Consider the following 15896-nt stretch of genomic DNA (forward strand, 5'->3'; position numbering starts at 1 on the left):
TCCCCCTCCCCCTCCCCCTCCCCCTCCCCCTCCTCCTCCCCCTCCTCCTCCTCCTCCTCCTCCTCCTCCTCCTCCTCCTCCTCCTCCTCCTCCGTCCACAATGGGGCTGGAACTCTGGGCCTGGGCTCTGTCCCTAAGCTCTTCAACTCTAGGCTAGAATACTACCACTTGAGCCACAGCACCACTTCCAGTTTTCTGAGTTAATTGGAGATCAGAGTCTCACAGACTTTCCTGCCTGGGCTGGCTTTGAGCCACGATCTTCAGATCTCAGCCTCCTGAGTAGCTAGGATTATAGTTGTGAGCCACCAGCACCTAACAATGTAAGATTATTTTCTAGAGCTCACATAGAACCAATTATGTTAGCTGTCTTGTACTCCTGCTGTCCTTGGTTCTAAAAGCATATATATATCCTTCTATAAAAAGCACTTGAACACAGTTGGCATAAGCACTGTCTAAAAAACTTAGCTCCATTTGCTTTCTTTGAAACTTGAAAGAACAATTGTTAGGAAATATGAGGGCTTGAATTCAGACACATCTTTCTTTTTAAAAAAAAAAAAAGAAAGGAAAAGATTGGAGTGCCAGTTGTATAGGCGCTATCCTTTGTTAGAAAAAAAAAAGTTTGAACTCCACAGTGGAAAAGCTAACACTGTCACTAGGGTCTGAAGAAACCATGGTGAGGAACTAGGGGTTGTGAGGCCCTGCCGAAAGGCAGCGGCATCTGCTCGGAGGCCTTTATCAGCGGCCTTGCATGTTCTATTCAGGACTCTCAGAACGATTGTTGGCATGATGTAGACAAATTGACGCAAATTAGTTTAGCATGGGCTATGCAAAGTTTAAGCTTGTTGAGCAACACATGTGGGCCACATAGCAACAGCTCCTGATGCTATGTAAAAGTATTGGGCACAAGGCACTCACTGGCCCCCAGGGCCCTTCCAGGTGGGAAGAAGAGTTTGCAAACTACTGGAGGAGGTGATGGGGTGGCAGGATGGGGGTGGAGGTGGGGAGAGGGCCAATCCCTCGCCCCCCCTCCTCGCTGACCCTGAAGGTTCGTGATAATGGAGAAAAACGTCTCCAGAAAGTGCCCCTTGCTCTGTCTAAACCAGACCGCCTCTTATTTCACGGCCACAAATCCTCAAAGGGCTGGCCCCAAAGATTAAGGGGATACCGCCACTTGGCTCTTTACTTTGGGTTCAAATATCTCAAGACAATGCCTTTGGGGTTGGTGTCAGGCAGACCACCTACAGGGACCTTCTAATTGTATTTACAGTAATTTAATTACAGCCACAGAGCTTCAGAAGGTGGGATTTATCAAGAGCGGTTCTGTGGGTGCCACTGACAAGAGTTTTAATCTGTTAAACCAACAGAAATTGTTTAAAAATAAAAGCAAACCTTCAGAGTCTGGAAACCACATCACAGATTCTTCTTCTTCTTCGAAAGTTGAGTGGGTGAAGGAGACATTTTTCTGGGTTAACAGCTTACTTCTTTTGTTCATATTACAGTCTGCTTGCTTTATATTCAACTGATCCCCGTCCCCCCCCCCCCCGCCACACCACACACACATACATGCACACACACACACACATGCACCCACACGCAAACATGCACCCACACAATTTGCTTCACAGCTAAGTATGTGTGTGTGTGTTTGATTAAAATACCTCTGGATCATTATAAGAACTTGGTAGCCAGTTTCTCCTCTGAGAAGGAGACTTGAAATTAATTTTTTTCCCAAATTATGTTTATATAAAAACACAATTAACTTTCCACTGTAGCCCTAAGAAAACTTTTTTCCTTGCAAATATTAAGTCATGAAAATCAGTGAGCTACATGCAATCAAGTGAATTTTAGGTTGTCTGGCTAACTAGTTATATAAACTTGATGATCACTGCCTTTGCCTTAGTATGTATGTGGGAGGGGGGGAAGAGCCTCAGTTTCCCCAGATGTTAGATGGGAGCGGAGGGAGAATCTATTCCTGAGGACTCCTTCCTCTAATAGCAGACTTACCAGCCAGTGCAAAAACAGCAATGTGCCGCTCCTGCCATCTAGTGGTCCAACTGGATCTGTGTGAATCCCCCATTAGGCATTTTGAGAGAGGTCTCTGGTGACAAAACACAGGTTTCATTGGATATGTGGACATCCTCTAGGCTGTTAGTGCTTTCTGGGTAACAGAGGGTATGAACACACACATACACAATCAGCACATGCACACACACACACACACAATCAGCAGATACACATAATCAATCAGCAGATACACACACACATACATACACCACACATACAATCAGCAGATACACACACACACACACACACACACACACACACACACACACTCAGCAGATATTTAGAAAAGCAGATCTGAGCCTGTAATTTTTGGCTAACAGAACTATCAGTGCAACTCAATAGCCTGCAGGTTTTTGATAATGCAACCAGGGAATTCAATATAGCGGGTGCTTACAGGAGTCCCCCCAGAGTGCAGGCACTGTGCACATGGGTGTGGTAGAAAGAGGCAGGGTTTTAGTATCCCATTATTTAACTTCTGGGGTCCGATAGGCTCCAGATTGTGATTTGGAAGTGTATTCGATAGCTTATGCATCTCCACATAACAGGAAGTTAATAATTTCTTATGACTGAATCAAGGAATGGGAGAAATGGCTTACATTTGAATTCATAGCAATGCTAAACTTTGCTCCCAATTGTGAGGGTCCAGGGATGTGACAAGAAGTAATGCTTCTATCAACTGGAAAAATACTTTTAAGGGTAGATAAAGGAGTCTGTGTATTTTGAGAGTCAACCATTTACAGTGCATGACCGTGGACTAGGTTCTTCCCCTCCAAAGTCGGTATTTCCACTTGGGAACAAGAAATGGCTTCAGCCAAGCATTTTGTTTACTCGAGTAGCTGAAAGGGATATCATGACACATTGCACATTTGCATGCAGAACAGCAAGGATTGTCCCTTCCTTCTCTTTACGTGACACCCATTCCTGGAAAAAAGAATAGAATGTGATCTCTGCCTTTACTTTGCCTCCAGATTCCCACACGTGTGCACTGAGGGATTTGATGTACACGCAGAAGTCTAGTCCTTTTCTTTTGATGGTACTGGGATTAGAACTAAGGATCCCACACTTGCTAGACAGACTCTATTGCTTGAACTACCCGCTTCAGCCCTCTTTTCCCTTTTCAACAGATTCTAATAGAGAACATTGCCTAAGGACCCCCTCAGCTGTTACAACAAAACTGTAATATGCTGCCACCTGTTGGTGATGCATAAAATAGTTTTAAAATTTTAAGCAAAACTGAAGTTTAGTATTTACATTTTAAATGAATTTGCATATGGCTAAATGAATTTACATTCGCATTTACAAGAGAAACTCATTACAGTGCCAAGGGCTAGAGTGGTTTTTTCTAAAGGTAGTAAGAAGACACTTAAGGAGCAGTCTTTAAGTGCCATATGTTTTCTCCCACCAAATCCTTTCTGCCATCTGGCTCTTGGATTTTCCCCAAGACAGATAAGGAAACGGATAGTCAATGAGGCAAAGATTTTCTTCAAGTCACGTGGGTGGAAAGCAGAGGTAGAACTCAAGCCTGGTTTGTCCCTTTAAAATGGATGCTTCCAGCACAGTATCTTCTCTAGTTGATTTTTGGGCTGTTGTTTTGGATTTTAAAAGTACTTAAAAACCTTTGTAGATTAATCTCACCACTAAAATGTAATCATTGCTGGTGTTTTATGCATATCTATCTATGTATTTGTAGTTTATCTATCTATGTCTTTGTATTATCTATGTATTTGTAGTTTAAAGTATAATTACAAAAAAAGAACTCTTTCTTTTCAAAACTATTCATAGATCCACTTATTTATTTATCCAGTTATACTAGAAAGTGCTTAACATGTGGCAAGTAGACATGCAGCATCTTTTTTTTAAAAAAAAAAAAGACATGACTACCCTTGTGAAGCTAACAGTCTAGAACTACAAATAATCATGATGTGATAAACAAATGCTTCAAAGAAAAATAGCTCCAGGAGAGCAAAAAACAGTAAGGGAAGCTAGCCTCTACTGGGAAAGCATCACTGAGAAGATGCTTGAGAGATGTGGACAGTTCAGGTATTCCCTTATTCCTTTTCAACTCTCCAAGAAGTTCTAGGCTTGGGAGCGGGAGGAGCCTGACCTTTCTATTCTCTCTGGTGCCCAGCAGGCTTGGCGCTGGATCACTTAGCTCTGGTCTAGTCAGATGTTATTTCATTCTTTTTTTTCTTTTTTTTTTTGGTCAGTCATGGGGCTTGAACTCTGGGCCTGGGTGCTGTCCCTCAGCTCTTCAGCTCAAGGCTAGCGCTCTACCACTTGAGCCACAGCACCACTTCTGGTTTTCTGGTGGTTTATTGGAGATAAGAGTTTCACGGACTTTCCTGCCTGAGCTGGCTTTGAACCTTGATGCTCAGATCTCAGCCTCCTGAGTAGCTAGGATTACAGGTGTGAGCCACCAGTGCCTGGCTCGCTGATCCTTTCTATAGTGTTATTCCCCCTTCCATTTCACTAATTTCTGCATTAATCTATATTATTTATTTCCATCTGTTTTGGAAATAAAAGGGGAATTTATTTTAAGAAATGTAGTATCATAAGGCTATTTATTCAAGTACAGTATGTTACTGTCTTCGAACTGCCATGGGGCCTCCTGGGTAGCTAGGATTATAGGCATGAGCCGCCAGCACCCAGCTCCAGAAACTTTTCGATTAATCTCTTTATTTCTTCAATGACCCACATGGCATTCAACAATGTGTTGTTTAGTCTCTATGTGTTTGACTATTTTTTGCTATTGAGCTGTAGTTTAATTTCATTATGGCCTAATAGAATACAGTGAATTATTTCAATTTTCTTGTATTTACTAAGTCTTGCTTTATATGTGTTAGGATATGATCTATTTTGAAGGAAGATCCATATGGTACAGAGAAGAATGTGTATTGTGACATTACTGGATGAAATACTCTGTAGGTAACTGTGAAATCTGTAGGGCTTCCCTCCTCTCCCTTTTTTTTAAGTTTTTTTGTCAGTCATAGGGGCTGAACTCTGGGCCTGGGCACTATCCCTCAGCTCTTTAGCTCAAGGCTAGCGCCCTATCACTTGAGCCACAGCACCACTTCCGGCTTATGTGGTCCTGAGGAATCAAACCCAGGGCCTCATGCATGGGAGGCAAGTGCTCTACCACTGAGCCAACTTCTCAGCTCCTTTTTTCTACTTTTTAATTAATTTGATTATTATTATAGAAATACTGTGCTGAGAGATTATGTCAGGTAATGAGTACATTTCCTCTTTTTTTTTTTTTGCCAGTCCCAGGGCTTGATCTCAGGTTCTAGGTACTGTCCCTGAGCTTCTTTTTGCTCAAGGCTAGCACTCTACCACTTGACCCGCAGCCCCACTTCTGGATTTTCTGTGTATGTGGTACTGAAGAATGAACCCAGGGCTTCATGTATGCTAGGCAAGCACTCTACCCCTAAGCCACCTTCCCAGCCCGACATTTCCTCTTATACAGTGTCTTCTGTTCTCTCATTTCTTCCAGTCCCTCCCTCTCTCTACCCTCAAGTTGTATAGCTCACTTCCCTCAGTGTCTGGTGAGGGCCACTGCTGTACTTTTTCACACTTGTTTCATCGAGTACTGTACCCTCTCCCACCCCCGACTCTTCCATAGGATTTTTATGGTGTCATTTAATTCTGGGGTTTCCTTGCTGATTTTTGTTGGAATGACCTATCAGTGAGAGTGGGGTACTAATGGCTCCCACTAATATTGTGCAGGAGGGAGGAGGGTCAATCAATGTTTGTAAATCCTGAGTGTGTAATGAATATGGGTGTACTGATATTTGGTGCATTTATAATAATAATTATAATTTCCTCTTCATCAATCAATGCCTTAATATAAAATGACCTTGTCACTTCTGATTTTAGTTTGAAGACTGTTTATCAGGCTATTCCTGATGGCTTTTGTTGCTTAGAAGATCATTTTCCATATTTGTCTAGTTGGTGAGACATGTTTCTTGAAGGCAACAAATGGTTGGGTCTTGCTTTTTGATCCATTTAGTTGATTTTGTGCTGCTTACTTCTTTTCTATACCCGCTGTGCTAATTTATTCTTCTAGTAAGATTTATTCATTTTGATATTTTTCTGTTTTTTAATTTTTTTTCTTCTGTGAACAGAATGCCTTTAACTTATTTTTGAAGTGCTAGTTCAAAAACTCATAAATTCCTTTGGCTTTTATTATGAACGTTTTTAATTTTTCCATTAATTATATGTGACAGCTTTACTGGGTACATAAAATTAGTTTAGTGTTACCTTTCAGGCTTGAGTTGTGTTATTCCATGTTTTACTTGCATTATGTTGAGAAATATGCTATCATCCCAACAGGCTTTCCATTGTTAAGTTACATGCTTCTTCTCCCTTGTAGCTTTCAGAGTTTTTTCTTCATTCTGATTGTTTTGTGTTTAAACTATAATTTGCATAGGGGTGTTTCTGGCCTTTCCTGTTTGGTATCCGGTAAGCCTCCTCTACACAGATGACCTTGTCTTTCTCAAGGCTAGGAAATTTTTCTGCTATTATTTAATGAAAAGCATCTCAAAGCTTTTAGTTTGTATTTCTTCTCCCTCCTGTATATCCATAACTCACAAGTTTGGTGTTTTCTTTTTTTTTTGTTGTCGGTCATGGGGCTTGTCTGAACCTGGGCGCTGTCCCTCAGCTCTTCAGTACAAGGCCAGTGCTCTACCACTTGAGGCATAGCACCACTTCTGGTTTTCTGGTGGTTTACTGGAGATAAGAGTCTCACAGACTTTCCTATCTGGACTGGCTTCTCTTCACACGTGTATTACAATTTAATGAAAATTCTATGGCAAAGTGTCTTGTAGGATGTTAAACTGTGACTGCTTCTTGTCCCTAAGCTCCCAAACTTTCTCAAGATGGCAACTCTTCGAGGATCAGGGATCCACAGATTTTCTTAGTTTCTCCCAGCCTCGCCTCTCATAGTTGGGTAGTCACTGCCTCCAGGGTGCCTGTGTCAGGATAAGGCTGCAGTTACATACCCTTCTCCCACAGCCAGAGTTGGCAATCCCACAGTGAGACCATCTGATTTAACTTTGGGTCATTGTTTTTGGTTTCCCCACCCCAGAAGGAACCAGCTCCAAACTTCTTGCTGCTTTTCTTTGGCTGTGGTTCCATGTGTGTAATTTTCTGCCTTCTGCCACTTCCTTTGAGGTTTCCAACTTTCTTTGACCCTTTCTTCTCTCAGAATCTGATCTCATTGTGTCACTCGATTCTTCTCATTCACAGAGTGAAAATGGCAGATACTTCTGATCCATTATGTTGACCTCTTTTAAACTAATTAACTTCCTTTCTTTCTCTTTCTTCCCTTCTTTCCCTCCCTCCTTTCCTTCCTTCCTTCTTTCTCTTCCTTCCCTCCCCTTCCTTTTCTTTCTTCTCTTACCCTCTCTTTCTTTTTGGTGGCATGGGTTTAGACCCAGGAGCCTTACCACCCCAGCCACACCCTACAGCCATTTTTGCTTTTAGTTATTTTTCAGGTAGGGTCTGGTGGGTTTTTGCCTGCATGGGCCTCAGACTTTGGTCCTTTTACTTGGATGGGATGACTGGAATATGCAACACTATATACCTAAAAAGAGGGCATTAGGACTGATCTATCAGGGTGAGGCCATGTAAAGGCCAAGAGAAGATAACTAATTAAAAATCTAGAACATAGGCTCAGCAGAAACCTAATCCTGGTGGGCACTGATGCAAGACTTCTAGTCTCAAAAGTCATGAGAAAACAATTTTAGTTGGTTAAGCTAATCAATCTATGGCACTTTCTTATGAAGCCCTGGCAAAATAATATATGCTTAAAAAATCTTATCAGATTTAGCAGTCTTTTAATACCTCTAGGCTTTGAAGTACAGTTGATAAATGTCACCCTTCTAGTAATTTTTTCATCTTCATCTGTAAATTTTAATTTTAGGACTTAAGAGCATATTTAAATTTTAAAGAAAATTGCAAAGATAGTAGTTCTCTTGTATACTTCACCACTTCACCCACCTGTAAACACTTTACAATTTTTTATTTTAATTTTTGGGTGCCTTATGCCCTCTCAGCTTGCTTGGCCATCTGAATAAACACAAAAGTAGATCCATTCTTCACACTACATATCAGAAGAGTTTCCAAATGGATCAAAATCTAAATGTAAAAAATGGCAACACAGTGTCCATTTCTATTACTATTCTCCCAGGGGCTTGGAGGGGTGGCTGATTCTAGGCTTGGGGTAGAAAATATACAAGATAGGTTGGAAATACCTCTTAGTGGCAGAAAGTAAAGATATGCTGTAACTCTCCAGTCATGCCTCCAGATCTGCTTTTTGCTGGCAATTTTGGGGGTGGAATCTCATGGAATTTCCTGCCCAGGCTGTTTTTGAACACAGTTCTCCTAAGTCAGGCTCCTGAGGAGTTAGGATTATAGCCCAGCCAACCTTTGAACATTTTATACTGCCATAGTACGTTTGTGAACATGAAGAAACCAACATTGATGAATTGCTATAAAGTAAATCACTATCATCCAAATATCAGCCTCCTGAGTAGCTAACATTACAGGTATGAGCCACCTATGTCCAACTTTATTTTGCCTTTTGATAGAACTCTGTAAAGCATTGTAACACTTTCAGGCAGAAGGACCTTACTTTGATCATTTTATTAATTTCTAGTGTTACTGTATTATGATTAGGGAATGTTGTACTAATTCTGCTTTTGGATTTTATGGAAAAAAAATTTTGTAGTCCAAGTATGGGCAAGTATGTGAAGCTTTACAAGTTTTAGAAAGAAAGATACATTCTTCTCTGTTGTAAAGGTGCTTTAACATATTTAGGCATCTTAATCTCAGTGTTGAAGTATCTCTTCGTTTCTCTTTCTTGTATCTTTTATAATTACTGTTTAATGAAAGTTGCAGTTATTTACTGTATATTCATGATGATTATACAGAGTAAATTGTTATGATTTGCATCAAGACCTTGTCTCAAAAACACAACAAATTGAATTGAGGCTCACACCTGTAATCCTAGCTACTCAGGAGGCTGAGATCTGAAGGTCATGGTTTGAAGCCAGCACAGTAAAGTCCTTGAGACTCTTATTTCCAATTAACCACCAAAAAGCCAGAAGTAGTAGAGTCCTAGCCTTGAACAAAAAAGCATAGGTATGGTCCTGAGTTCACACCCAGGACTGTCACAGAAAGACTAAAAGCAAAAGAACAAAAGTTGAGTTGAAAATCACACTGTGATTTCTTATTCCAACCTAAGTGTCCCTAACCTGTGTTTGCATTTACCACTGCAAAACAAGGAGTGATCCCCAGGGAGCTGAATTAACCCTGTAGCATTTTACCTGGGAGAGCCCAATGTTATAAGCTGTACTGACTTGTTCTGTTTAATGCTCTCTGGTCTGAATTCTACTTAGTTGGATAATGTAAGTTCTTTTGTTTGTATTTACCTAGTATACATTTGCCAGCCCATCCTTTTATTTTCATTTTTTCATCTTGTAGTTTACAACCTTTCTGAATTATTTGTTTGAAGACTTTTATATAGGATGTATTTTATGCAAATAAATAACTTTATAATTACTTTAATAATACACATCATAAATGAACTTTGAAGAGTATGATAAATGAAGTCAGACACCAGCAGTCATATATAAAACTTCTGGAATAGTACCACCTAATTCATCTTATTCTTAGCCATATGGGTCACACAGCTCTAAAAGCTACTATTTATAGAAACTACTGTTAAAATAAAAAATCCAGGCCAATACCAGTATAAATCCTCATTGTCCTACATTGAGATAAGTTGCTAACTCTGCCTTTAGGTGCAATATCTAATAGAACAGTCAAGTTCACATAATGGCTCTGCTCTTCAGTGACCTACAGTGACAGTGCCTTTACCCAGGGAAACAGCTAGAGGAAAACTTTTCAGTACTTCACATACTTAATGTTAAGTTTTAGTGATAAGTACATTTTAGAAAAAAAATTCTCACAGGTAAATTTGATTTCTAATGCATGCTGTTTGTATTCATTTTTTCTTTAAATGGTCTTTTTTTATTTTTTTTAGATGAAGCCTTGCCTAACTAAAGGCTGGCATCCCAACAATTACAGGGATATGCTGCCATGCTCAGTTATAATTGCAATTTTTAGTCAATTTTTAATGACAAAATCTATGCATTTTAGTTAAACTCCCTATGATGTGACTAGAGACATATATTTGATATTAAGTAGTAACTAATCTGAGATGCTAGATTTTTATCACATTCTGCTGTATTTGTAAACAAAGACAAATGTGGCTATAAGATTATAATTGTAAAAAGATTGTGGATGCCACACCTAACATTTTAAAACAAAGTTGTTTGCTTTGGGATATTAAAATGTTAAATTCCTTTATCTTCCTAATTCCCTTCTCCCTATTCTTTTCTTTCCTTCTTTTGGGAAATCCTCATTTTGAGTCAAGCGAATTACCAAGATAGCTTCCTTAGCCATTTTGAAATTCCACACTATCTTCAACCCCATGTGGACAACTTTCTGCCATTAAAAGGTTTTGATGAAATGGATGATTCCAGGCTGGGGCAGCAAACACACAGACTAAAGCCAGCAAGCAAAAGACCACTCTTTCTTACATGGGTCATATTCAAAGGATCCAGAAGCCAACTTGAATGGGCCCTTGCTAGCCAAAGCAGAGCCACTTTGAGTTCATTTGAGCCTTACAATAGTAATGAATATTCTACTAAATAAAACAGAAATCCACAGGTCTGTGTTCATCTCAATGAGTAGCTCAGTTAATTGAAAGCTGGGTGAATAAAAATGAAAATATTTACAAAGTTTCATCATGTCTATACCCAAGGAAGGAACAGTTGTGAAGGAATAAAAGTGGCATTGTAGCAGAGTAGATGGCAGATTAAATGAGTTATCAAGATGAATACCATGAATGATTGAAATGACTAAATGATAACTTTAAGTGAAAAGAACATGGCACCACTTCGGCCACACCCCTGCAGCTCTAGTTATCTCTGGTGGCTTAACAAACCACTCTAAACAAAACTAACATGCTCACAGATTCTGTGGGTCACAATTTGCTTGATCTGCAGCAGAGTTGTCTCTATTCCAAATGTGTGGGGCCCACACTGGAAGACTACAACTTCTATGGATAGGAGTGACTGAAACAATTGAGGAATATAATCATTTGGAAGGTTTTGTTTTTCAGTACTAGAGTTTGAACTCAAGGTTTCCCACTTTCTTGACAGCCATTTTGTCACCTGAGCCATGCCCTCAGCCTTTTTATTTTGGCCCTGTGTTCTTGCCCAGGTCAGGATTAGACCTCAATACTCCTACCTCACTTACTACCTACCTGTATATACCACCATACCCTGCATATTTGTTGAAATTTTATCTAACGTTGCAGGGTGTGACCTCAAACTTCAATTCTCTTTATCTCTGCCTCCCAGAGTTGCTAGGATTACACGTGAAGTCACTGTGCCCAACCTGGAGGCTTCTTCACTCAGTTGTTCAGGCCATCAATGAAGCTAGGATTATAGGCAGGAGCCACTGCCACCCAGCTGTTTTCATTTTCTGTCTCTTTTCCTCTCCTTCCCTCCCTCGTGCCCTCCTTCCTTCCTTCTCTCCCTCCTTCCCCCCCTCTCATTCACTTGCTCTCTCTCACTATCTCTCCTTCTCCTTTCTGGTTTTTTTTTTTTGTGTGTGTGCTGGTTAATTGGAGATAGGTCTCATACACACTCTCCTCCCCAGGCAGGCTTTGAACCACAATGCTCAGATCTTGGGCTCCTGAGTAGCTAGGATTACAGACATAAGCCACTGAACCTGGCCGTGTTTGCTTTTTCTTAGCAGTGTCATTCAAACAGCATTAGTTTTTATTTATTTTACTTTTTATAGGTTTAAAACTTTGTTTTATGCTTCATGTTATATTCAAGAAATACTTTCCTACCCTAGATAACCAAGATTTTTCTTCTGTTTTCTTTACAAGTTTTACATTTCTTCTGTTTTTAATAGCTTCATATTTAGATCTATGATCTGTTTTGAATTATTCTCACATGGTACAAGGTGTGAGTTGACAGGTTAAAGGTCTTTTTGTTTTCTTCACCAAAATGATGTCCTGGGCTATGAAGATATAGTTTAGTGGTAGAGCTCTTGACTAGCATGCTCAAGGACTTGGATTTGATCCCCATCACTATGAAGAAAAAACAAAGATGTTCAGTTATTCAGCATCCTGTGCTTCTAATATTTGTAGTTTTAAAGACAGGGCTTGCTAGATATCCGAGTCTGACCTCACACTTGATATGTAGCACAGGCTAGCCTCGAATTCACAATCCTACTTCCTCAGCCTTCCATTTGCTAAGATTGCATACATGTACCACCACACTGGCTCTTTTTCATTATCTTTTAAAAATATAGTTTTGCATTGAAGAAACTCTATGTAGAATCCACAAAAAGAAACCTTCTAGTTTGGGTGTGACAATCCTATAGTTGGAGGTGGAAGCTTTATGCTTTCCATTGCATAGAATGGGTAGATACTCAGAAAGAACTGTCTCTGTTCTCTAGGGAAAGACAACCAGGAGGAACTTTGGCTGACCAAGTTGAGCAAGAGGGAAGACACATCACAGGGAATCATAGAGTAGCTCAGTAATAAGGTAGTTTCTACCTCTGTGTTAAGTTTTCTTTTTTAAAATTATATTGGGCAGTTGAACTCAGGACCTTGTGCTTGCCAAGAAGGTGGTGGACTGTGTCAAGCCACTCTGTTCCCCTCTTTTGTGTTTATTTTTGACAAAGGGTCTTTATTTATGCCCAGGCTTACCTAGACTGCAGTCTCCTCCCACTTGTGTTTCCTCATGTTGCTGGGATGACAGGCATGGGCTCCTATGCCCAGTCATTGGTTGCGATAGTCTCACAAACTATTTTGACTGGGCAGGCAGGCCTTGAACATCAATAAGCCAATCTCTACCACCCAAGTAGCTAGGATTATAGACTTAGGCCAGTGTACCCAGATGCCAGATATGTTAGTTGTTGGTTTGTTTTATTGTTTTTGTGCTAGTCCTGGAGTTTGAACACAGGGCCTGGGTGCTGTCCCTGAGATTTTTTTTTGTTCAAGGCTAGCACTCTACCATTTGAGCCACACCTCCACTTCTGGCTTTTTCAGATGGTTAAGAGTCTCACTGGTCTTTCCTGCCTGGGCTTGAACCATGATCCTAAAATCTTGGCCTCCTAAGTCACTGGAATTGCAGGTATGAGCAACTGGTGCCTGGCGCATTAGGTGTTTTGATAGAAGGCTTAAGTAGAACTTTGATCTATACTGTAGTTCAGATACTGTCAGGAAGCAGGAGAAATTCTATGATTGGTTATTTTGATAAATCTTATTTGCAAAGAAGGAAGGTTAGAATGAGCAGTGAAGAAGTAACAACTATTGTATTAGTTTGGTGTTTTCATTTTGTATATCCCATTTGGTAGCTTGGAAAACACTCAAAATTTTGTCAATGTTCATACATGATTGCAAAGTAGTCTTATTTTTGTTCTTGCCATCATGATTATGGATTGTTGATGTTCTCTGAAATTACTTCTGTTCAACAAAACACCAAGTCTAGCTCTGCCACGTAAGCTGCTAGCAACACTAAGACCTCTTAGAGTACTTGGCCATTTACAAACATATGGGGCTAATTTTCTTTCTCTCAGAACACAGTGGTTAAAAAAAAACTGGGTTTGGCCTGGGAATGTGGCTTAGTGGTAGAGTGTTTGCCTAGCATGCACGAAGCCTAGGTTCAATTCCTCAGTACTATGTAAACAGAAAAAGCCAGAAGTGGCACTGTGGGTCAAGTGGTAGAGTGCTAGCTTTAAGCAAAAGAAGTTCAAAGACAGTGCCCAGGCCCTGAATTCAAAGCCGCAGGACTGGCAAACCAAATAACAACAACTGGGTTTTAGAGTTAGACTAAATCAAGAACCTCATCTTCAACAAATGAGCAGGGGATAAATTACCTAATTTCTCCATGCCTCAATATTTTGTGTGAATATAGGACATATTTGTCTTATTGTTAAAAGAAATGAGATGATTCAGGCTAACAGCTTGCATTAAATAAACTATAGCTATTATTAGTAGTAGTAACAGAAAAATCAAGAAGAATATTGAAGCAAAGAAAGGAAAATTAAAAAAAATTCCAGGTAATTGTCAAGACTTAACAAAAAAAATTGAGGACAGAAATACACTTTTACACTGGATGACAAACTCTAGTAAGCTGTTGTCTAGCTAATGTTAAAAGGCTAGGAGAGCTGGGCCTGGAGGCACCTTATTAAATGTACTTGGTGGAGGAAGATGCATTGAGTCAAGGCCTTGTAAGGTTACAAAGTACTCTCAAAAATCCAAAAACAAAAACAAGCCAAGATAATGTTTTACCTTCACGAGTCACTAGTGCTTGACTTGGAAAAGATTTTTTTTTTTTTTTTTTTTTTGGTCGTGGGGCCTGAACTCTGGGCCTGGGCGCTGTCCCTCAGCTCTTCAGCCCAAGGCTAGCGCTCTACCACTTGAGCCATAGCGCCACTTCCGGCTTTTTCTGCTTATGTGGTGCTGAGGAATCGAACCCAGGGCCTCATGCATGCAAGGCAAGGGCTCTACCACTGAGCCACCTTCCCAGCCCTTAGAAAAGATTTTTTAATAAGGATTTTTTTTTTTACTTCGTGCATATGTTTTGACGTTTGTTTTGTTTTGCTGCCTGTGTATTATTTTGACTTGCTGCTTGTGAAAGGGAGGATACCACATCAGTGTCCAACCCCACAGTTTATATAAAGCCATTCACACCCACCAGTGTTGGATCAAAACAAACAAACAACAACAACAACAAAAACCAGGGTGGATTTAGTCTCATCATTTTATGGATATAGAAAATGATCAGAGAAAAGTGAGTAGCGTTTGTCTGGTCTGGCAGGCTTTGTGCAATGTATCTTTTGGGACACCCCCTGCCCCCCAAACCCACCTTCTGCGGTCGCTATTCCAACCCCTGTCATGGAAGCGCTAGGTAACACTCCTGGAACCCCAGGCCCGAGCTGCGCTGGACAAGTCACGTCCACGGACAACGCCCTCTTCCCGCTGCCTGGCCAGGGCAGCCCCCCCACCCTCCCACCCCCTCCATCCCCCACCCCCTCCACCCCACCCCCGCCCCTCCATCCCCCACCCCCGCCCCCCTCCACGCCTACTCCCCTCCACCCCCACCCCCCTCCACCCCCACCCCCCCCACTCCCCTGGGACCACCCCAGGCCCTCTGGGTGGGAGAGGGCGCCCGCAAGTTCCAAGCCACTCCCTCCCTTTGCACGAATCCCAAGTGCACAAGAAAAACCAGGCGCGGGGGCTCACGCCCGTCACCCTAGCTACACGGGAGGCGGCGGAGGGGCCGAGGATCACGGTGCGAAACCAGCCCGGGTAGAAAAGTTCGGGAGACTCGTCTCCCCCGTTCACCTGCGGCTCGAGCGGCCGTAGAGAAAGCTCCGGCGCAGGCAGCTCCCAGGCCGGGAGACCAGCCTCCGGGACCCGCACCAAACCAACCACGCAGCTCTGCAGGCAGGACCGCGTCCTCACCCCATCACCGGGCCCCGCGGCGCGGACGCCCCGACGAGCGCGGCGGCGAGCAGGCCCGGCTCCCCACTCCCCGAGGGAACGCAGCTACGGCTCCCGGGGTGAAGACCGAGCACCGAGAAACGGGCGACGCCCCGGGAGAGGGCTCCAAACACCAAGACCGTTACTCGACGGAGGAACCCAACACAAAACACAAACCACCTCTGACAGGAGTCGCAAAACCAGATCCGGGTCTTTGAGGGGCGCCGCTGGCGCGTCTCCCAGGCTGCGCCCCTCGCTC

This window comes from Dipodomys spectabilis, unplaced genomic scaffold (assembly GCF_019054845.1).
Source record: "Dipodomys spectabilis isolate Male_0828 unplaced genomic scaffold, ASM1905484v1 ptg000163l, whole genome shotgun sequence".
Classification (NCBI taxonomy): Eukaryota; Metazoa; Chordata; class Mammalia; order Rodentia; family Heteromyidae; genus Dipodomys; species Dipodomys spectabilis.